The 25,065-nt window shown below is 31.9% G+C and overlaps 1 protein-coding gene across 1 annotated transcript in view; it reads left to right on the top strand.

Annotated features, from left to right (window-relative positions):
• The window catches only part of LOC106882502 (suppressor of lurcher protein 1), a 1,283,613-nt gene that overhangs the window by 33,274 nt on the left and 1,225,274 nt on the right, over nucleotides 1–25,065 (top strand). The gene's annotated exons all lie outside the window — the stretch shown is intronic.

Raw genomic sequence — 25,065 nt, 5'->3', positions numbered from 1 at the left:
GTTATACACCAGTGGCCTATACCCACTTGTAGTTTTGACCTATGATACCATTCTCTTTATACACATAGCTCAGCTGGATTCAGCTCAGATATTTTTTGTCCTTTGAGAGTGATCAGTATGAGTAACTGAGCATGAGTCTGAAATGTTTTTTTTTCCTTCGTGTGACATCATAAAGAATTGCTTGTCCATTTGTAATTCCTCTCAACACATTTCTCATTACTCACATTCTTAACAACCACCAACATTGTGCTAAAAATGTAATATGTGGGTGATAAGTGACATTGACACTTAACAATGAACTAAGAGTTAATGTCAGTTGCTGTACTCATGACTGTCACCCTTCTACTAAGCTGCCTCATGAAGTGGGTACAAACTTATGAATGGGTGTATTTTCTGTATAATTTCTGCATGTCTCTATGCCTTGTCTGAAACCTCAAAAGCCAAGTTGATAGTGCTGTTTATTTATTTCTCCCCCCCCCCCCTTCTGTACAGGCAAGATGCTTGTCCAGATATCTTGCCAGATATATCTTTATATGATTCCCTGTTACCTCAGTGAAGGTCTCCCTTTCTTTCTGAGAGAAAGATAGATAAATTTATTCCTTATTTGTTCGTGAATAACTTCTTCAGATAAAGAGATGAAATTCTTATGAATGCAGCTTCTCTATGTTTACACTTCCAAGTGTACCTCTTCTATATTTAGAGATTGAATGTTGGAGGTAATTTTAGCTAAATTGCTTTTGCTTGTTCATTTATTGTTTGGTGACATTTGTGTTTGTGTGGGAATGCCAGTGTTGTTGCTTCTCAAAGCTATTCAGTAAAATATTATTACTTTTTAAGGGTTGGATTGGTGGGGTGATATGAACAGTTTTCTGTTCCTAAGATATGCATTTCTTCTTACAAAGTAGGGTTGTTTATATTTGTTTTTTGTTTCATGTTCATTGGAATATGTTTTTTTCACCTTTCTTTTTTTCATTTGGAGCCTTTTCTCAGTTGACTTGACACAATTATAAATAAAGCCAAAACAAAAGTGAAACAAAATGTTCAAAAACAGTTCATCCATTTTGTAAAAATTTACCACGTCACAAAATTTACTAGTCATATAAAATTGTGAAGCATGTAAAAGATATTCAATTTCTGAACAGGGTATTAATATCCAACGATGTCTAGTTGAGCCAAAGGGGTGTTTAATAGAATTCCTTTTTGATTTCAATAATAAAATGAAACTAAGCTTTGCATACAAGTTTACAGAGGCAAAATATCCAATCTTTGAGAATTTTTCGAAAAACATCATCTATATGGCAATAGCAAAAGTAAATACAAACAGATCCATGTAAGTAAAATACAAATGATGATGATGATGATAATAGTAATGATAATAATAATAATGATAATAATAATAATAATAACAATGATGTAGTTGAGGTGAATGATAATTTCTAAGATAGGGGCATTATTATTAGTATAGGTATTGTTTGTTTTTATGTGAAATGCTTAGTGTAGATATGCAAAATCAAAGTAAAACTTCTGAAAACTTCAAATGATTTTCATCAATATATATAGCACTTTTTGAAATACTTTACTTTATACATAAGCCTTAAAAAGAAAAATAATATTCTTGTTTGGAAGAAAGGCTCAATTTAATTTTAATCTTTGCCAATTGGTTTAATATTGCCGAAAAGAACAGTTGGTTGAATTCAGGAGCCTTTAGAATAACAAGTGATATTAAAACCCATCTTCTTTATCTACAAAGTTGAAGTGGAAAAAGAAGTGAAGAAAAATGTCTGAAGGATTCCTTTCTCAAATGGTACATGCTTAACCCTTTAGCATTTAAACCTGTCATGTCCAACCAAAATATTCTACCTGTTTTAGGCTCAAACTGGCCAGTTCTGATTTTTAACATTTACCCAGCAGTATCATTTTCAGAATTAACAGTTATCGCATCAAAACATCAAAGCTACAAGATAATGTCTGATTAATTGGAAAACAATGTTAATAAATATACATAAGTTTTGACAGAATAAAGTGAATGTAAAGGAGTTAAGATATCCATCCATCCAACCAGTCATCTTCTCCACTCATTGTTCTTGGAAGGAACATGAGGGTAGGGTCCTCGGGTATCTCATCTATGGGCTCCTGTCAGAAGTAACTAACATTGCACTTTCTACCTGGGTTCCCTTGTGTAATTGACTGAAACTATGGCTACTATCCAATTAACTCCTTCTCAATCTACTCTTAGGTATCCTGCTGGTTGGCTCAATTTGAAGAATTTGTCTTGTGATGCTTTACTGCAGCCTTTGCAACATTCTAATCGCATGTCCATAGGAACCAAAGCTGTGACCTCTCAATGTGAAGTTGTATCTCAACCAGCAGAAACTATCTGATCTCCAAGTTATGCATCCTGTCAAGTAACGTTACACTGTAGACCCTTCAAAGTAACCCCATTTCTGATACATGTATTTGTGAGCATATTATTTTGGCCATGATCTCACACATGAGGATAGGCACATAACCCACTTTAAGATATCTGAAAGTGAAATAGAATTCTGTTCCTTCATTTTGATATATTTCTTAAAAATAAACTGATAAAAACTGTTGGCAATACCAAACACCTTAATTCATAAATGATTCTGGTTCCAATGATATATATGCTTTCATGAGATGCTCATCTCTGTTACCTGTTACATACATCTTCATAAGAGGTTAGTTAATTAGTATGTGATCTTTTATACTTTGCTTTCTTTTCCTAATTTCACTAATTCCATTTAGCAGGAGCTTTTTCTTTCTCTTTAGAGTCTAAAGTTTACATGTTTATATTATATTTGTAATGAAACAGCTTGTAATTTAGTGGGTACATTGGTTAGGGTGTTGGACTCATGATCGTATGATTGTGGTTTTGATTCTTGGACCAGGCAATGCATTATGTTTATGAGCAAAATGCTTCATTTTACATTGCTTCGGACAACTCAGCCGTAGAAACGAGTACCACTAGTGGAGGCATGTCACTTAGTGCTTAGAGTGTTGGATTCACAAATGTAAGATTGTGGTCTCAATCCCTGGAGTGGGCAATCCGTTGTGTTCTTGAGCAAAACACTTCATTTTATGTTGCTCCAGTCCACTCAGCTGTAGAAATGAGTATAGCCTGGAGAGGGATGGGTTCTGTCAGGCTTTCTCATCCAAGATACTCTGCATGGCTGCAGTGCCTCAACGACCCCCCAAGGGGTGAAGGAACTTGTCATTGCTATAGCTAAAACTACATAAGAAATGTACATCTTCTTTTCTCAGCCAGAAACTATTTAAACTTCAAAATTCAGTTGAGGATTTCAATGCAATCTGGTTCTCATATCATTCTGGTGTGATACACTTAAGCATCCTGAAAAGGGATACTTGACTGAATGGCATAAAGTAGGTCACTAACACTGCAGTTTCCAGCCCACAGATATTCTGTTTCCTTCCTCTGTCCCCTCCTCCTCTTCTCCCCCGTCTCTCTCTCTCTCTCTCTCTCTCACTCTCACTCTCTCTCTCTCTCTCACTCTCACTCTCTCTCTCTCTCTCACTCTCACTCTCTCACACACACAGCTGCAAAATAGAGACATTAAACTACTTCTTTCTATATTTTACTCAGTTTCTGTTGCAAATTTTCCCGATACCAACAATGAGTTTTACTAAAGTTTTTTCCCCTCTCATATTTCTGATGTCTGTTTGGAGTGTTCTCTTCCACCAAAAGGTATTCTTTTTATTCGTCCTTTCTATCAGCACGAACTCTGCAATATTAGTTAACAACTGAACAAATCAGATGTCAAATGTCTGTGATGTTGTCTGTTGATAACTTTTCAATATTCTATTCAACCTCAGAATTTTCTTCTGTTTCACTTTATTTCCATCTGGTCTTTGCAATTCTTTTTTTTTTTTTTTTTTTTTTCCATTTTTAAACAATTCTCAGATTATTGCTTTTTATTTTTTTTTTCTCTATTTCCACCTGTTTTTTTTTTCTTTTTTCCACTTTCTGAAATCATTGTCAGTTCAGCATTAAACTTTTCTGATTTTCTTTTTATGTTTGTTTTTTAATTATTGTTATATAATGTATTTATTAGCTTCTGGTTCTGTATACTGTACTGTGGTTTAATCTCGAACAATATTTGTAAATATGTTTGATGTATGAGAATATATTTTCATTGTGTTTTTTCATGGCATGTGTGGCTGTCATTAATTTTCTGCAATATGATTTGTAGTTCTTGACCATATTTAAATCTAACAGTTGAAAGAATTCATTTATTGTTTTATTGGACTGTAGCCATGCAGTGGTAACACCTTCAAAGGTTAAAGTCAATTATATCAACCCTGGCACATTGTCTTGTACTTACTTTTGGCTTTGGAGAATGACAAGCAGTAAAGTTGACTGGGATGGAACTCAGAGCCATGTTGCTATAAAACTGACTTCTTTACTGCACTGAGTTGACAGTACACATAAAAAAGATATATGAAACAATTTTATTTAGATATAATTTGAGTGCAAATCCATAATATTTGCTTTGATTTCATAATTTAATTATTAATAGATTAGATATTTTACAATTTGACACTCATTAATCATCATCATTATTATTGAGTTGGTGTAATCAACTTGCTCCTCTCCTCAAAACTGCTGGCCTTGTCCTTAAATTAGAAAGAATTATTATTATTATTATTATTATTATTATTATTATTATTATTATGGTTCAGTAGTTTTATTTTTATAATGTGCTTTCACTTCACTACCGAGCGCAGCTCTGTGCGCCTTGGGTATGTGCTGTGGTTTGCTGTGGTGCTCTTATGGTTACTGTATTGAAAGTGTTTTGCGTAGGATGTGTGAAGTGCCCAGTAGTGCAATTTTCTGTATGTTATATATATTTGTAAGTCCTGGTGTTTTTGTTATGTATTTGTCTGAATATTTTTTTATTATTCCTAAGGCACCTACTATGATAGGAATTGTTTCTGTTTTTAGATTCCACATTCGAGTTACCTCTATTTCCAGGTCTTTGTATTTTGAAAGTTTTTCCATTTCTTTTAGAGAAACGTTGTCATCTGCTGGTATTGATACATCAATTAGAAAGCATTTTTTTCTTCAAGATCTTTGACAACTATATCTGGTCTATTTGCCTTAATTTCTCTATCTGTGTGTTTTGGCATATCCCAGAGTATGGTTGCTTTCTCGTTTTCTGTGACCTTTTCTGGCGTGTGTTTATTATTATTATTATTATTATTATTATTATTATTATTATTATTATTATAGTAGAAAGGATTATTACTATTATTATTATTATTATTATTATTATTGTAGTATATGCTAATTTATTTAGCAAGATATGAATTCTGGTGACAAAAATCTCAAATCTCCAGAATCTTCCCTAGCATTCTTGTAGTATATAAGCTGATACTTTTTCTGCAGGTTGACAATGAGTTTCAATTCCAATTTCTTTCAGTCTTTTAGGTAGCATTTTTTTTTTTGTGTACCTATTGCTTCTGGAATAATTGTTGTCTTAGTCTTCCACAGTCTCCTCAGCTTTCTGGCTAGATCCTGATATTTGTCAACCTTTTTTTCAATTTCTTTGGTATCAACTTTGCTACAAAAGCAAATTGCAAAATCTATGATCTTACACTGTTTTTTTTTTTTTTTTGGCCTCTATAATCATATCTGGCCTTCTTGCTTAAGTAGTATGGCTAGTCTTTTATGGGGAAGTCCCACAGAATCCGATAACTTTTCACATTATATAACAGCCTGCAGTTTGTGTTCATATAATCTTTTCTGTTATTTTAAAGCCACACACTCGGCTAACGTCCCACTCTTTTGTCTACACAATTATGCTTGGACCTGTACTCCTTCTGTGTTAGTATACTGCACTCACTCAAAAGGTGATTGATATTTTCATTTCCTTTCCTGCAGATTCTACATTTGCTTTCTGACTGGGTTTTGTCAATCATTGCCTTTATGAGATTTGCTCTAATGGCCAAATCCCGAGCAGCTATAATTAGTGTTTTGGTCTCTCATTTCAAGTTCCTGTCTGTGAGCCAGATGCAGTGTTCTTTACTTCCAACATTTGTGATTTGTTGCATGATATTATTATTATTATTATTATTATTATTATTATTATTATTATTATTATTAAGGTTGTGAGTTGGTTGAATCGTTAGCACACTGGATGAAATGCTTAGTGGTATTTCACCTGTCGCCATGTTCTGAGCTCAAATTCCACCTTTCATACTTTCAGGATCGATAAATTGAGTACCCGTAAAACACTGAGGTCGATATAATTGACTAAACCCCTCCTGCCAAATTTCAGGCCTTGTGCCTTATAACAGAAAAGAATATTATCATTCAGTAGCTTTATCTTTATGACGTGCTTTCACTGCACTATCCAGCGCAGCTCTGTGTGCCTTGTGTATGTGCAGTGGTTTGTTGTGGTGCTCTTATTTGTACTGTATTGGATGTGTGTGGTGCCTAGTAGTGTTATTTTCTGTATGTTATATATACTTGTTAGTCCTGGTGTTTTTGTTAAGTATTTGTCTGAATATTTCTTTTATCATACCTAATGTGCCTACTATTATAGGAATTGTTTCTGTTTTTAGGCATCACATTTGAGTTACCTCTATTTCTTTGTATTTTGAAAGTTTCTTTGTTTCATTTAGAGAAGCATTATCATCTGTTTGGTATTGATACGTCGATTAGTAGGCATTTTTCTACTTGATGATTTTTGATTATTTTTATTATTATTATTATTATTAAAGTGGCAAGCTAGCAGAATTGTTTGCATGCTGGGTAAAATGCTTAGTGACATTTTGTCCATCTTTACCTTCGGAATTCAAATTCTGCTGAGGTCAACTTTTGGGGTTGATACAATAAGTGACCAGTTGAGCACTCATCAATTGGTGGCCTTGTGCCGGAATTTGAAACCACTACTACTACTACTACTACTACTACTACTGCTACTACTACTACTACTACTAGGCAGTGAGCTAATAGAATCATTAGCCTGCAAACCAAATGCATTTTTTTGGCATTTTATGTTCTAAGCTCAGATCTCACCGAGGTTAACTTTGTCTTTCATTCTCTTGGTCTTGATAAAATAAAGTACCAGTCATGTACCTGTGCTGTCGTAATTGACTTGCTCCTAGTCTTAAAATCCCTAGCCTTATGCCAAGATTAGAAAGAATTATTGTTGTTATTTTTATTATTATGAAGATAGCAGGCTGGCAGAATTGTTAGCATGCTGGGCACATTGCTTAGTGGCAATTTGTCTGTCTCTATGTTCTAACTCTGCAGAGTTAGACTTTGCCTTTCATCTTTACGGCATTGAGCTGATAAAATAATTTCCTGGCAAGTCTGGAAGTCAATGTAATTTCACCCAAAATTCCAAGCCTTATGCCTATTGTAGACAGGATTATTATTATTTTTTTAATCATCATCACCATTATTATTATTATTACTATTGTGTAATATTTTCGTTTTTGGTTTTTGTTTTAGAAAGGTACATCTAAAATATAATAAATGCAGGCATTGATGTGTGATTCCGAACTTCACTTCACACATATGCACCCTCTTTTCAGTCAGGGTACACATAATGTTGTGGCTTATTGTTTCTTCTTAGCTTTCATATTTTCCTAAGTCACATTTTATACTCTCCTTCACTATATGTCTTCATTGTATCTGGTATACTCTTTATCCTGTTCTGCTTGGCTTACTCTTTTTGGGTATTATCCATGTAAAGTATTTTCATGTCAACGTCTTTGTATGGCATTTTAAAATCCCATTTTAGTTTAACATTTAAATCATCAATTGTTTCTGTCGCTTCTGCATCTTTTCTGCAGCTGTACAGATATATATTTACTCAACCTCACTTCTATATTTGTTAACTTCTCTGTCTTTGAAAATAGTTTTTTTTAATAATTTTTTTATCTGTTGTATATACTAGTTTGAGATCCTCAGCCATGCTGCTTTATCCTTTATTAGATACTTTTGTTGTTCTACAGTAGATACTTGCCTATATTTTTCTAGTTTCAGAAGAGCCTTTCCTCCCTGTGATCCTGCTAAGTGTATACTTCTCATGTGGCATTTGGATAGTGTGTTCCAATGCTAACTTTATTTTCTTTGCTAATTTACATAGCTTCCAGTTGAGCATTTTATAACTTATTACTGGAATAGCTTGAGTATTGATACGTAGTGCATTCCACTGTATTTTAAGAATCAATTTTTTTGCATTTACACTGTTCCTCTCTAAAGTTTCATTTATTTTTATTTTACTGTAAGGCATTAATTTTGAATTAAATCCTTATCTTATGTAAACTGTTTAGTTATCTTGTATTCAAGGTTACTTTCATATGTTTTTCCATTAATGTTATTTTTATCATACAGGACTTCAGAAATACATCATAATTTTCCTTATATTAAAAATACACTAAATACATCTGGGAATATGTATAAAAATGCTAGACAGTAACATAAGTTGTGTAAGAATACCTTAATAGTAACAGATGTTAGTAATGCTATTTTCTGAAATGTACCTGTGTGTATATTTAAGTTAAATATCAATGTTTTTACAGTAATGTATAATGCTTATATTAGTGAGTACTGTTTTTGTTTTTAGATGAGTATTTTTTCTGCATGTCTTTTTCATCATTCCTAAGGCATCTGTTATGATAAAAGCAGTTTATTCTGGCTTTGTCTATTTTCAAATCTTTATATTAGTTTAATCCCTGTATCTGTTGTAGGGAACCATGTGTCTATTGGTGCTAATACCTCAATAAGATGGCATTTCCTTTCATATGGTTCTTAATAACACTAGCAAGTGAATTATTTTCCATCTTCATGTGTGTGTGTGTGTGTGTGTGTGTGTAGATTAGTGTGTTCAAATGTGTACTTTTTTTGCCATTCTAAGACATCTTTTCAGGTAGATATTTAAATCACATCTTTTCTTTAATATATTATAATGTTGGCATAATTTCCATTGTATGAAAGCTCTGACTTTGTCATACCTGTAGATTTATTGTCTTTTGGCTGACAAAGACAGTGTGGTTGGTTGTTTCTTCCCAACCTCCACATATTCAGCAGTTAATGAATTCTACTTCCTTATATGCTCTGGTAGTTTTTGCTGGAAAACTTTTTATCTTGTGTCTCAACTTTGAGTCCTGTTTATTATGGCCCAATGCTGTGATTTTTCTGTTTACTTGTACCCTGTTCATGTTTTTTTTGACGGGGTTTTAGTGCTCTAGAAATAATTTTTTGACATACTAGTTATTTTATTTATTTATGCTTTTGCTTTTTCACAATGCTTGTTGTTTCTCTTTTCTCAACTGTTACCATTTTATCATCTCTTTTATATTTGTGGGCTTCCTTGTAGAATAAAATCAGGTTTTTTTTCTTCATTCACATAATGTAGCTATTCGTTTTAGTTTTTCAATTGTTTTTGTTTTCCATTTTGCTTCTGCTTTGTTTCTAATCCTTCAGTTGATTTTATAATTGAATAAAATCCAAACTTCTCTGTGTTCATGGTAGATACAATCTTTCTGTGTTGGATTTTGAATGATGTATTCTAAAATGTACTTTTGTTTTTTTTTCCATCTCATCTTACTAATACATTTATTACGTAAAGTACTATATTATATTATATAACTTATTACTGGAATAAAGTATTGAGGCATATTACTTAATTTTTTGCTTAGCTCTGTTTTAATGCAACTGTAATATTCCTTCCTAACCATTTCTTTCATCAGCATCTATAGTATTCTATCTAGTTAATTCCCAAATATTTGTAAGTCTGTATATATTGTAATCTTTTCATCTTTGTTTTTTTTTTATCTCGTATGATATTAGTTATTTTTAATTAATTGTTCTTTCTTTAATAGCATATTCTCTAGCAAATTTGTTTATTATCTATGCAGTGTTTCTAGTTGTTTATATCATCTGCATCATAGAATGTGAGCTCTTCTGTGCAGCAAATGATTGATTGTCCTCCCTTAACATTTACATTTGTCCAGTCCATGTTGACTAACAGCATTGAGTCCAAACATGAAAGAAATGGGATTAATTTTAATACCTCTCTCTTTTTGGCTGTATCTGCAGAATTGTTTGGCTGTTACTCCTGGCATTATTGGTACTACCCTACTCTTGCTTAGTGTTTCCAGGATCCATGTGTGGAGAAAAATATTAAAAACTTCTGTGGTTGCCAATCCATACCATGTTTAGATATTTTCTCTTCCTCTATAGTCTAAGCTTATGCCTCTTGTTGATGAGCAATTAATCTTTACATCTAGATAAGTCCTTGCTGCATCCTTTCTGATTTTTGGATACAGATTGTATTTCTTAAATGTTTAATTATCATCCAAGACATCATTGCAGTGAAAGCTAAGCTGTAACTTTTTCTATATGTTTATTTATTTTCCTTACTGCTTCTACGGTTAAGGCTTTGTTGACTGTAGGAAGGTAGGTTTAGGGGTTGTAGTTTTTAGATTTTGCTATTCCATTATTAGTCTTCTTGTTTAACTTGGTTTCCTCCTCTGTAAGCCAATTATATTTTTACTCTAGCTCTGTCAGTATCATCATCATCATCATCATCATATATCCATTGTCCATGCTGGCACTGGTTGGATGGTATGACCAGAGCTGGTAAGCTGAGGGGCTGCACAAGGATCCAGTCTGATTTCACATGGTCTCTACAGCTAGATGCCCTTCCTAATGCCAGCCATTCCAAGAGTATAATGGGTGCTTTTATATGCTGCCAGCACAGGTGCCAATTGAATGACACCAGTATTTGCCACAACAATGATTTCACTTGGCTTGATAGGTCTTTTTTCAAGCACGACATATTGCCAAAGCTCTCTGTCATTTGTCATTGCCTCCATGCTTTTAATGTGCCACTGGCACAAGTGCTAGTTACACAACACCAGCATCAGCCACATTGCTTCTGGGAGGCCCAACGCTCAAAAGGTGCATTTTACGTGTCACTAGATTGGGTGCCAGTTATGTGACACTTGCATTGGCCAGTATCTTGCTAAATATACTGCTTTCACTTTGTTTCTGTTTAATACTTTAACCTGAAATTTGAGATCATCTCATTTCCTGGTACCTAAAGTGTTGACTTTTTCAAAATGGAACCCATTATGTATGCTTTTGTTTAATATCTTTACATTGCCATTATGTGGAGTTATGTTGTTGAACAATTGCTCTTGTGTGTAGGACAGATATGGCTGTCAGCTAGTCCACTATTAAACTTGTTCCTCAGAATTCTGTGAGTAAGAAGGAAGTTTTATTTTTATGTAGTACCATATGGTAAAAAAGGCAGCATTGTGAGGAACATTGCAAAGTCTAAGTACATTCTTCTCTATTTGGCTTGCCTTCATCAATACATTTTTTGTTCTTGGTTCCTATTTCTAGTGTCCTAAGCTATTGCACCTTCAACGTACTCTATATATATGTGGGTTTTTTTGCAACAATATCATCTCAATCTATCTGTCTGTCTTTCTATCTCTCTCTCTCTCTCTCTCTCACACACACACACACATACAATATTCAGATTTTCTTCCACTTAATTGTATTAGAATGTTGGTGTTAATAACATTTGTCTTTCCCTCCTTATTTATGCTTTCCACATAATTCTTGGTTGTTAATTTACAAGACATTCATACATTCTGTTATATTTCTTTATATTTCTATATTCATAGTTCTACTCTATTCCCCGCTCTTATCAAATGTGTTGCACTTTAAATATTTTAGGGTGCACATTCTACACAATAGGTATTTATTTTTGTTTCTCTACATTTTAAGTTAAAAATCTTCTCTTTGATTTTTATCTCTCTAGAGCTGATACAATAAGTACTAGTCATGCAGAGGATTGATTCAATTGACTGTACTTCTCTTTTCAAACTTGTGTAAGGAATCATTATTTTATTGTTATTCTCTAAGGATGCCAAGTTTGTAACCTAGTTTTTATTCCCAGTTGAAATCATTTTGCTTTGGTTATATTATTAATGCCTTTGGGTAAAGGAAAAAGGACATCAAATCTCATTTCCCTCCATAAGAAAGCAAGCAAAAACAAAAAAAAAAGCAGATATAAAAAAAAAACATGTCTTTTTTTTCTTCTAGATTTTCTTTCTTAAGTTGTTCCAAATTGAATCGATACATTTTGATGCTAAAGCTGATAATTCTAGCAAGACAGGTTTTCTACTTGTGCATATAGGAAACAGAAAAATATTAACGTATTATGTCTGTATTTTTAAATGTATGTGTGTGTACTGAATTGCAGAAAATATTATTAATATAACTTATTCTGGCTTATATGAGTTTTCATTCCTTAAAATAACTTCATACGAAAGTGTTAATTCATATTATACTGTAAATATTGTGCGGAAAAAACTTGAGATTGAAATTTCAAATAATCATTTACCAACAATATAGTTTAATTAACTTTGAAATATTACATTGGCAAACACTATTTGCTGAAAGTTGTTATAGAACAGAAGGTGGTATACCAATTATATCAGTCATAAAAATATCAGATAATCATATAATCATATATGGTTTCTTTATTAAACATAATAAGCCAAGATAATTATAAGCAAGTAATATGATACCATTGTGAATCTAAGATCAGATTAAATGAATCCTCTCATATATTGGATAACAGCAATGAAAAGAACTTTTCTTGGAATGACTTTTATTACAAATAGTTCTTCTTAAATTATATGGTCTTCATAGTCACATATAATTCCTATAAACCTGATTTATAATTACTTTGGTCACCATTCAAAGGCAATAATCATGGGACTAACAACCTATTTCCTGAAATAGTTGTTATGTTGCTTACTTAATTGTGTTTGCCTGACTGATTTGTAGATGTTATATCACTTGTAAACAAATCAAATCATTTACAACAACCAAGAAAGAAGTAAAAAAAAGAAATGGAAATGACAAAAAATAGAATTTCTAATTATATCAAGGAAACTCTAAAATATCTGATAGGAAAAGGCCAGTAAGAAACTATGTAAATAGTTTTATTTTCTTGAATACCTAAATACATCATTGTTTATTTATCCATTTAATCATTGTATTTTCTTTTTAGGGTGAAAGCAGAAAATTAATGCTTCGAAAATAGTTTATAGTAATTTCTACTTGTATTTAATATCGTGTGAAATTTTAGTTTGTGGTTATAATCAGCTCTGTTATATGTCAATATGCATTTAAACATTGAAATATTAAGATATTAATATGTTATTTAGCAAAGTAATATCACATTATTTATTTGACCAATATCATAGAAGTCTTCAGAAAATTTGTTTATATCATCATTATTATTAAACAAAAGCTTTTACTGTTTAGTGAACAGAGATCTTATGCTAAGGTTTGGTGACAATTCTTACAACTCAAGAACTTTTGTTAAGATTTTTGCAGAATACTGGATGCTACTTTTCTGCAAGTCAGTAATGTGCCTCACTTCCAATATCGTTTGATGTCTTAGATAGTAGTTTGGGTGTTGTGCCATAATTACTGCAGAAACAATATTCACTCTTGTGTTTCATAATTTTTCCATCACTAGATCATAATATTTCTAAATTTTATCAGTTTTCATCCATCTTCTAGGGAGTGAGACCCTCTTTAGACTTGATTGGAAGCCCAAAGTGTTGGTGACCCAGTAAAAATATCAATGGTTATGTCACCTTATTATTTATTAGTTTATTATTTAGCTTCACTCTTACCAACCACACTAGACAAAATGTTTATTGGCATTTCTTTTGGCTTTTTATCCTGAGTTCAAATTTAGCCAAAATGTGCCTTCTTTTCAAGGTTGATAAAATAAGTACCAATTGAGCACTGCGGTTGATGTAAATGATTAGCCCCACCCTAAAAAACTCCAGGCTTTGTATCTATTATAAAAAAATTATTATTATTATTCATTATTATTATTATTATTATTATTATTATTATTATTATTATTATTATTATTATTATTATTATTATTATTATTATTATTTATCCATTGCACAGTATTGTAATTACTAAAACATTTTTTTTTACTCCAAATTAACTATCAAACCTTTTGAAAAATGTACTTCTTACTGAAAATAAGCTGTTTCAAGGAAGAAAATGATTTTTATCTGTTCTCTTATCTTGTCTATTATTGAAGTATATTCTTGTCTAAATAATCCAGGTAGTTTTCAGCTTAACTTTGATAGTAACAGAAAGCAGTTCAGGAGCACATTGTTTGAGTATATGTACATTGTAAGAAACAATGATTTTTGTTTTTGGATTGATCTAAGAAATGCTTGAATCTGGTAGTTATGTACATGTGATGGTGTGATGGTTGAGTAAGGAATGGCGTTTTAAATGTGCAGTATGTAGTTGGGATTGGGAGTGAAATGTGGCTTTATCTACATGAGTATTACTTATATAGCAATCTTAGATGGGGATTTGCGAGCAGGACAATTAACTTATAGGGATTATCTTGACAAGAGACATGAACATGGAACATGCAATGTGGAATATCAGGAAGCTGGTTTGTCATTCATCGTTTAACATCCACTTTCCATGCTGGCATGGGTTGGATGGTTTGACTGAGGACTGGCAAGCCAAGTTGGCTGCACCAGGCTCCAATCTTATCTGGCAGAGTTTCTACAGCTGGATGCACTTCCTAATGCCAACTACTCCAAGAATGTAATGGGTGCTTTCACGTGCCACTGGAATGAGGGCCAGTCAGGTGGTACTGGCAACGGCCACACTCAAATGGTGTTTTTTACGTGCCACCTGCACAGGAGCCAGTCCAGTAGCACTGGCAACAACCTCGCTTGAATGTTGTTCAGGTAATTCATTAAAGAGCTCTTTGCTTTTATGCTAGTCAGGATATTATTGTGTGGAGTAAATATTTCACAGTTTTTGTTATAGTTATTGGCTGCAGTGTTGTGAACAACCTATGTGAGATTTGTGCATTTGAGGTTTTTGTTGGGTAAGGGATGTGGAAGTACACACCTACAAGGATAGCATTTGATACTTTTTTTTAGCTGTCTTAAATGAGTCAGAGACATTTGTAAGTATTTTCACCTCAGAAGTGGCAGAACTTTGACCAGCTATCTGACCAATTTATAACTAATGAAGCTTTAATAGTTAGCAAATATTTTTAGTGACTTAATATTATTTATAAATATTTAATTTAAAAATGAAAACTGAATTGAAATGCCATTTTTATGGCATGTTTAGATTAGTTTAGAAATAATTTGTAATTTTGCTGTTGGATTGATCAAGTTTTCTCTCTGTTACTAGAAATCAATATCTTCTTTACTATGTTACATTTTGACTATAATGACAAATTATGAGTTTAAATTGTATTTTTTTTTCTGTTTGCAACTTTTCCATAAAATTGATATAAAATGTAATATAATACTAAAAAAAATCTATAAATTTGTGTCATTATTTTAAAGCCCATGTCATCATTTCAATAATTGGTCTCTTTAATGGGATTATTTCTGCAAAAAATCTTTTATTATTTTTCCTTGAGATAAACAAACACCAAGCCAATCGCAAAAGAAATGAAATATTGGATTCTAAATTGCAATTAAAGAATGATTTTTATTTGAGAAGCCTGTCTTTTAATAGGCTTCCCTTGATTCATGGTCTTAAAAAATGCAACATGAAAATAACTGCTCTTTGCAATACACAATATTTTATCTCCACTTTTCAGAAAGAATTATGCAATCACCTTAAGAATAGAGAAGTTCAAAGATTAATAGGCTATTTTAAAATCACCTCATAGAATAACTAACATTCATATTTCAAAGTTTGTCTCAAGAAAATAGTTTGATGTTCAGTTATATGCTAATAATAACTCACTAAACAGTGAACCTGCAGCATGACTCATAGAAGTCTTATACATAGAGTTATATAACAATAAGTGTATATAATGTTGTTTAACCCAGGTTAGCACTGATTGAATAGACTTATAATCTAAAAATTTTCCAGTTATGTCTATCCTGTTTTGAGTTTTAAACCGTAAGGTATTATTTGAGGTAGGTTTGGTTGCTATTTCATGCCAGTTGAGTGACCAGATAGAAGTTCTGTTATTAGCTTGTTTTCTTACAGTGTACTTGTTTGTATCATGTATTTCTTTGCGTGTATGTGTGTTTGTGCATGTGCATGTGTGCATGCATACATGTGTGCACGCATACATGTGTGTTATTAATACCGTATTGTTGAAGACTGATTTAGGCATTTTCTTTAATCCACATTTCTGATAAAAAGGCTTAAATTCTCCGAATCCTTCAACCGGGACTTTTGTTTTTGTGATCTTTAATTGAAAGAGGTTAATATGGAAATCCCATTGTCGCAAATCTTTATTCCTTGATGTCAGATGTGAAATTTACAAGCCCTGCTTACTTGAAGTAGCTTATCATGGTAGCACTAGCAAGAGATATAAAATCTTTGCCAAATATGTGATCAAATGAACTCTGTCAGGTCTATACAAAGTCACAATTTAGTTTTTTGTGCCCTCATTTTTTTTAAGGCAATGCCTGGCCAATTTTGTTTTGTTAAAAAGTGCTAAAAAGGACAGTATAAAAATTAGCAATCAAAAGTATCCTGTATCAAATACTTTTTTATGAACTCTCTGCACCTGTATCATATAACAATACATGTTAGTGAAATACATTTAAAGTACTTCTTTTAGCTGTGAAAATATGAACATCTGAATCTTAGAGACATTTATCTTCATAAATGTTTTAACATTCAACTTTCCATGACTGCATGGGTTTGACTGAATTTGTTGAGGCAAGTTTTTTATGACTGGATGCCTTTCCTGTAGTCGACGCTTGTTTCTTAGCAACATATTACTTCCTTATGACTGGACATGGTTTCATGGATGATTGGAAAAGAGGTACACCACTTTTAAGACAGTGATACTTGTTTACAACTACAGGTACCAAACTGCTTTATCCAGAATCCAAAATTACCAGAAATTTGGCTATTTTTGAAACTAGTTAGCTTTGAATTTTGCAGGCTGAAGTAGTTCACCATGTGGCCACTTTGTTTTGGTTTCTGTGGTGTCTGCATCACACAATGCCAGTTTTTAAGTGGATCACTAAAGATCAAACATACTCTGCTTCAAAAGTGTATTATTTTATACCTGTATCTCTAAAATAAAATTATGTTCTTTAATTTTCTTTGTTATATTTTTCATCCTATATATATGTATGTGGTACAGTATTCTGTATTTTAAAAGTTTTAAGAATTTTAAGTGGCTTACTAAAGATCAAACAGACCCTGCTTTAGAAATGTATTAATTTGTATATGTCATACAATTTTATTCTTTACTTTTCGTTGCTTATTTTATATTTTTGGTATATATTTAATCTGTGTCCAGAAATCTGGGCCATCTCCATTTCCAAGGTTGCTGGATAAGAGGTTCGGTACTTCTTAACCACATAGCCATTCTTGTGCCCTAGAACTGATATTAATAACTGAAATTTGTCCATTACCAAAACTTCTGCATCGACCTCATCTGTCACATCTCAGCTCTGTGTGTTTTTAGCAGACCTCAGTCTGTTGCAAGCATTCAAACCAGGTTCCCACTTTGCAAATAACTTGACATCTTGATGCATTGCTTCATGTAGCAGCAATATATAACATGTGGGTTCTTCCTTTTCCAGTGCAAGTGTTGCAAGTATTACAAAACTCTTCCTTATCTGAGTGCTGAAACAAAAATAAATAGATGATACAGCTTTTGTTGAATGTTTCTACTTCTTGTAATTCTATCTGCCTCAATTTTGTTTATTAATTAACTCCAGACCTAATATTGTTTGGGCTTTTTACTTGATATCAAGTCAATATGCACAGCCACCATTGAACATGTTTTCTGTCCATTTGTTGAGATGTCCAAGCTCTGCTGTTGCAAAATAGCCTGTGATATCAGTGTTTACTGATATTCAACAATGTAATCATTCTGTATATGTACATACATATGAATTGCATGTAAACACACACATACACATAGATGCATTTTAATATTACTTTAAAATTTTGAAAGCCCCAATATCTCATCTCCTTGTACTTAATCTGTTTTTCTTGTTGTTACTTTCTTAATTTTGAACATCTTTATTTGGCCTATACTTTTCTGTCATTTACTTCATGTTTTGGTGGATGATATGCTTTATCTAATGCAATTAAATTTCATTGTATTGGAGGCACTTCATATAGATATAGAAGCACAATTTTGTGATGTAAACTCTTAGCTTTAAACAGTTGCATTAGATGAATACGTACTTATTTCAGCCAACTTGTATCATGATTGAAAGTTTTTTCTCTTTATATTAATATACATAAATTCACATAATGAATTAGTCTATACTTCTAACTTTGTATGACATGATAATTTCTGTTCACTATGGTAATTCATTTCAGAGAGTAAAATTCCAACTGAGAGCATGTTATAACACTGGATTCTAATTTTAATAATATTTATCTATTTGTATAATGTCTGTCTTTGCTACTTACTTTTAGAATATCTTTTTAATCTTTTCTGAGACATATTTTCACAAAATTATTAAAACACTATATTTATTTATTTACATTTTAAATAGTTAATTGTTTGTTTTACACTTTATAGATAAACTAACATTAAGTTTGTCTAAGTTTGATGAGAGATGAAAACACTTGGAACTAAGCATTATAAAGAATTGAGATATTTTCCTTTAATTTACTTGCATGTAAGCCAGAGCTTGCAATTTTAAAAATCAAAGCCATATAATGGAAGTAGTGTATATATCTGGTATGTACCCTGTTTTCAGCTGACTCTCATAACAATGAAAGATTAAAATCCTTTAAAATTGTTTTAATGATGTGTCATATTGAATGTAAACAAAATGATATAGCATTGACATAACCATGAGCAGAATTTGTTACATGTAGAGAAAATGTGTTAGTCTTTCTCATCAAAACAAGCTAGCCTACCAGATGTGCTCCTTTTAATTTGTACCTTACTTGAGGTTTGTCACTTCATTTGAAACAGAACCAGTGGAACTGAGAAAAATTTAGATTTTTATGAAAATCAGTTTTGGTGTTTTCTAAAATTTTTTAATGAATATTTCCAACATGGCAAAAACAAAGCCTGCAAAAAAGAATGTTACAGTAGAATCAAAGGTAACTATTGTTTCTGTTATGTAGAGAAAATGGCATTAACGATATATATATTTCTAATTGAGAAACTGACATCAAACTTCAGTGGTCTTTGTGCAGAGTAAGATTTGTTCGACTCTGCAATTTGAAACAGTTTAGGAGGTGGGAGAAAAAACCCTCATCTTAACCCTTTTGTTACTATATTTCTGTTTAAATATGTTGCCATTGTTTCAATTGATTTGGAAAATAATGAAGAATTTAGTGAAATAATTGTCACTGCTAATCTAACATTTGGATAATATTTTAACATTGAAATTTGGTGGACAGTTCTAATTTAGATCATTTCAAAACAAAGTTTGTATCACAGAACCATAGCTGGTCTCAGCTGGGTTGGCATCAAAAGAGTTAAAATTGCATCAGTGACCAAAAGTATATGCAGGAGTGGCTGTGTGGTAAGTAGCTTGCTTACCAACCACATGGTTCCGGGTTCAGTCCCACTGCGTGGCACCTTGGGCAAGTGTCTTCTACTATAGCCTCGGGCCAACCAAAGCCTTGTGAGTGGATTTGGTAGACGGAAACTGAAAGAAGCCTGTCGTATACTCACCTGGTGGTGTGTTTACGTCCCCATAACTTAGCGGTTTGGCAAAAGAGACCAATAGAATAAGTACTAGACCTACAAAGAATAAGTCCTGGGGTCGATTTGCTTGACTAAAAGGCAGTGCTCCAGCATGTCCGCAGTCAAATGACTGAAACAAGTAAAAGAGTAAAAGAGTAAAGAGCAGGTTAAATAATGCTCATGCATCACATATGAAAGAGTTGGAAATCAATTAGGTAGCAATACAGTTAGTGCAATATTTATTTGTGAAAAATCTAAGTCAATTTATGAGTAGCTTGAGAAAAATGTTCTTAGTTTCAGCACTGGTAGTGAGGTAAGATTCAGAAAGGTCAGATTGGAGCAGAAAAATATTATACTGAATTTTGTGGACTTCTGTATGGTAATTTCTGTTCTCAGCATTTTTATATTTCTCAGCATGTTTATTAACTCCAGACTTAATATTCTTTTCTATACCAGGCACAAGGCCTGAAATTTTGGTGGAGGGGGCCAGTCTATTTAGATCAACTCCAGTACACAACTGGTACTTAATTTATTGACCCCAGAAAGATGAAAGGCAAAGTTGACCTTGGTGGAATTTGAATTCAGAACGTAAAGACAGACGAACTACCACTAAGTATTTTGCCTGGTGTTCTAACATTTCTGCCAGTTCACCGCCTTACTCCAGACTTAATATTATTTGGACATTTTTCATAATGTCATATCATCATGGAAAGCCACCATTAGACATGTTTTGTTTCCATTTGTTGAGATGTTCATGCTCATTTTGGAAGTTTGAAATACCCCATATTTCATCTCCTGGTCTTTCTTGGGGATAAGATTGTCTTATAGAATCTACATGGCACAGGAGGAGATCAGACATCTGTCATAAACTGATGAAGTATAGGCTAAGCTTACTTTTCTACATCAGTGGTTCTGGGAACTTGAAGGTGACAACCTTAAGGCATTCAAGGACATCAAGGACAGACTTAATTTTTGGTAAGCTTCTAATTCAGAGGCCTAGGTTACTATGGTATTATTTACTACTTGGTTCACCAATCTACTTACCTCCACTGTATGTGATTACCTCAAGAAGGGTCTTCCACTGAACCTTGGTCCAGAACATTCAGGGATGTAATTGATGTTAGGAAGGGTTTCCAGCCATAGAAACAATGTCATAATCAAGACATTGGAGTAGGATGTGACCTTCCAACCTACTGGATTCTGTTAGACTGCCCGGAATATACCAGCATGAGAGGTGGAGGTGATTTCGAAGGGCGGTGATGATGTATATGAAATATATATATATATGTATATATATATATATATATATATATATATATATATATATATATATATATATATATATATATATACATATATATATATATATACGTATATATATATATATATATATATATATATATATATATACATATATATATATATATATATATATATATATATATATATATATATATATATATACGTATATATATATATATATATATATATATATATATATATATATATATATATATATATATATATATATATATATATATATATATATATACGTATATATATATATATATATATATATATATATACGTATATATATATATATATATATATATATATATATATATATATATATATATATATATATATATATATATATATATATATATATATCTGTGTATGTATATATACACACACACAAAGTTGACTTTAAATTTTAAGCCGGTGCTTTGTGTATATCCTATTTAAAAACATTTTGATTGAATCAGGACAGTAACTGAATTATACTGAAGATCCATTTTATATTTTACATATTGATATTTTATAGTTTTACACTATATCATTATACAGGCATATATTTTTTTAATATTGAATTTTAGTGTTTTATCTTTCCACATGTAGATATATTTTGATATGGTTTTATTTGTTTCTCTTTAATACTGTGATGTTCTTTCATGTCTCTACTTTCTTACTCATAAAGTAACTTGTTCAGAATTATTGTATTAGATAAATTTTATTTGTTTCAATTTTTGGTTTTCAATGTACCATTGTTGAGTATGCATTTTTATCTGAAGTGTATCCTTGTGTATTACATAGATTTTTCTGTAAGCATAGAAAACTTTGAGAAAGATTGAGATGGTTATACTCACATTGGTTTAAAAGGGTTTTTCACATCAGAATAAAGTATTTTTTGTTATTTTGGACGCATATAACTCTAATCAGTGAGGGTTCAATATTTTCAGAAATTCTATACCTTACTTGTTCAAAGCAGTAACATTCTAAACAAGCAATTTTTGCACTAGTGAAAAATTTTATTTACTTTTATAACTTTTTAGTCATAGGTTTTAATCTATACTAAAATTTTCAGATTTATCCATAAAATACTGTCAGTATGATTATTAAGCATATTCACATTAGTGACTCTGCCTATTATGACTGCATAGACATACAAGCACACATATGCTTGAAAATACTCATATATACATAATACAGCCTTTTGTATATGCAAAATCTCAGTGACATAGATGATTATCCTGTATAAAACACATAAATATGTATGCATTTGCCATTTATAAGTGTATGGTATGATAGTTGCATACTTAAAAGGTGTAACAAGAAAAAAAGAAGCATGATACATTCCTGGTATTGTCAATGCTGCTTGGTATCACCGGAAAAAGAGACAATGTCAAAACGTGTTGAAGTTGTTGACAGCTGATGAAGGGAATGCCACTCAGTGCAATCTGTATATAAAATGTTTCTTTATTTCAATGAATTCACTTTTATTTAATCAGCTTTACTTATTTTACCTTAGTAATTTGTTATGTTTGTATTTATTTTATTGAATTTCATTGAAGCTCAAGTCTGTAAATATGAAAATAACTTAGTTACAAAAATTACATCAACTAGGAGTACTTTTCAAAGTTACATGTTTACAAAAGAAAAACGTTTTACACCTGAGTTCTTCTATCTGTGCAAGCTATATGGTTAATTTTTCTACTCTGTATACACTCTGTCACTTACACTACACTCACACAGACACATGTTTATGTATGTGTGCATGTGTGTGTGTATACATATACATATATATATATATATATATATATAGAGAGAGAGAGAGACTGATAGGGACAAATTGATATATCTATAGATAAATATACACATATTAATATAAGCTTTCCTAGCTACAAAGACAAAAAATATTCTTTAATGATAAGGTATGAAATATTTTGTGGTATGTGAGAAAAAAATAATAATTTTATCTCATCTATTCATTTATCTATTTTTTTTTTAAATTGGCAAAGGAAAAGTATTGTTAGTTCTGCAAGTATTTGTCCTTAAATTTCATTCATTATATATCTCCATTGACAAGCTTAACTAGTACTTCATTACATCTTTCTTGACATTTTTAGCAATTATATTAGTTTCAGTTTTGGAGAAGAAAATAAGTGGTTTATACATATATGGTTTTATTTCAGTTTTTATTGTTCAATTGTTGTAGTAGTGAAAAATATGACAATAAAATCCCTACATTTTAATAATTTGGAAAATATACAAATCAAACAAAAACAATTAATAGCATTTGCAATTTATAATAATGGATAGTTGTATAATTTGAAATAGAGATGAATAGAATATTTGATACTTTAAATCAATGCATGGATCAATGGATATATTTTTTAAAATCAGAAATAATGATACTGACATATGTAAGAATTTGAGAAAAGAACATTATAATCAAGCGCCATTACACGAAAATGATAGTTTTTATTTCCTCTTCATCTTAAAGATTGAATAATTTGCAAGTTTTCTGAATGAAATATAATTCCTGTAAAATTGGAGTATAAATGTTAGCAAAATATTAGAAATGAAATGGTTGTTCTCAACTAATCTATTGAGGGTTCGAAGTACTCGTCACTAACTATGTCACTTGAATTCAGTGATAATTGAGTTTTCATCCTCTATGCATTTTGTTGGTTTTAAAGACTTGTATTATTTAACTAGCTGAAAAATTGCTTTTATGTAATATCATATTTTGAAGTTTTGTCAGAATCAGTGTGCATTCATGTTGCCTTGACATGTTCAAAGTCAATTTGATCAGCAAATAAAATGTAATATATTTAAATATTTACATGAGTGACACGTAAACGTGCCGGTGACACGTAAAAGCACCCACTACACTCTCTGAGTGGTTGGCGTTAGGAAGGGCATCCAACTGTAGAAACTCTGCCAAATTAGATTGGAGCCTGGTGTTGCCATCCAGTTTCACCAGTCCTCAGTCAAATCGTCCAACCCATGCTAGCATGGATAGCGGACGTTAAACGATGATGATGATGATGATATTCCTTATGGCTGTATCCACATAAAATTATATATCTTTTACTAGTTTCAGTCACTGGACAGCAGCCATGCTGGGACACTACTCTCAAAGGTTTTAGTCAAATTGACTCCAGTACTTTTTTTTTTAGTTGAGTATTTATTCTGTTGGTTGCTTTTAATAAACAGTTTAAGTTACAGGGATGTAAACAAATCAACATAAGTTGTCAAGTGGTAGTGGGGGTCAAACATAAAGACAGACATGCACATACTCTCTCTCACACACACATGTACACAAAAAACAGACATCTTTTAGTTTCCATCTCACAAAATTTTTGTTAGCCTGCAGCTAAAATAGCAGTTGCTGGTCTGAGGTGTCATATAGTGGCAATGAATCTGGAACCAGATGGATAGGAAGTGAACTGCTTATCACACAACTATGCTAGCATTTATATTTAGATATTTACATAAATATAGTCATTATTGTTGTATCTACATAAGATGATTTATATATTTATTATTTGTTTTATTTGAATAATTGTTGTAAATACATACTTACACACACACACACACACACACTTTCTCTCTCTCTTTCTCTCTCTCTCTTTCTCTCTCTCTCTTTCTCTCTCTCTCTTTCTCTCTCTCTCTTTCTCTCTCTCTCTTTCTCTCTCTCTCTTTCTCTCTCTCTCTCTCTCTCTCTCTGTGTTTACTTGAGTTTTGCTTGACAGCTGTGACTGGAATGGAGAGGCACCTAGAAATTATATTATGAAGAAGGTAACGGAACGAACTGAGTAGGTGAACTGGTTAAATGTGTTTCAGAAATTAAAATACTGGGAGGCAAGTGAATCAGTGAGAACTGTTTTATTTAGAGAATTGGTAAATATGTTGGAGGTACCTCTGAAAGGATACATTATATAATTTTCTGTCTAGGATTTGTATGTGTGCATATTGACTAATATCTGTGTATGAACAGGTGTATGCATGCACATGCACACGTGCACATACACATGCATGC

The sequence above is a fragment of the Octopus bimaculoides genome, chromosome 4, assembly GCF_046866305.1.
Source record: "Octopus bimaculoides isolate indiv1 chromosome 4, ASM4686630v1, whole genome shotgun sequence".
In the NCBI taxonomy this organism is placed as follows: domain Eukaryota; kingdom Metazoa; phylum Mollusca; class Cephalopoda; order Octopoda; family Octopodidae; genus Octopus; species Octopus bimaculoides.
Note: the sequence above shows the minus strand (reverse complement) of the source record. Positions and strands in the feature narration are given on the sequence as shown.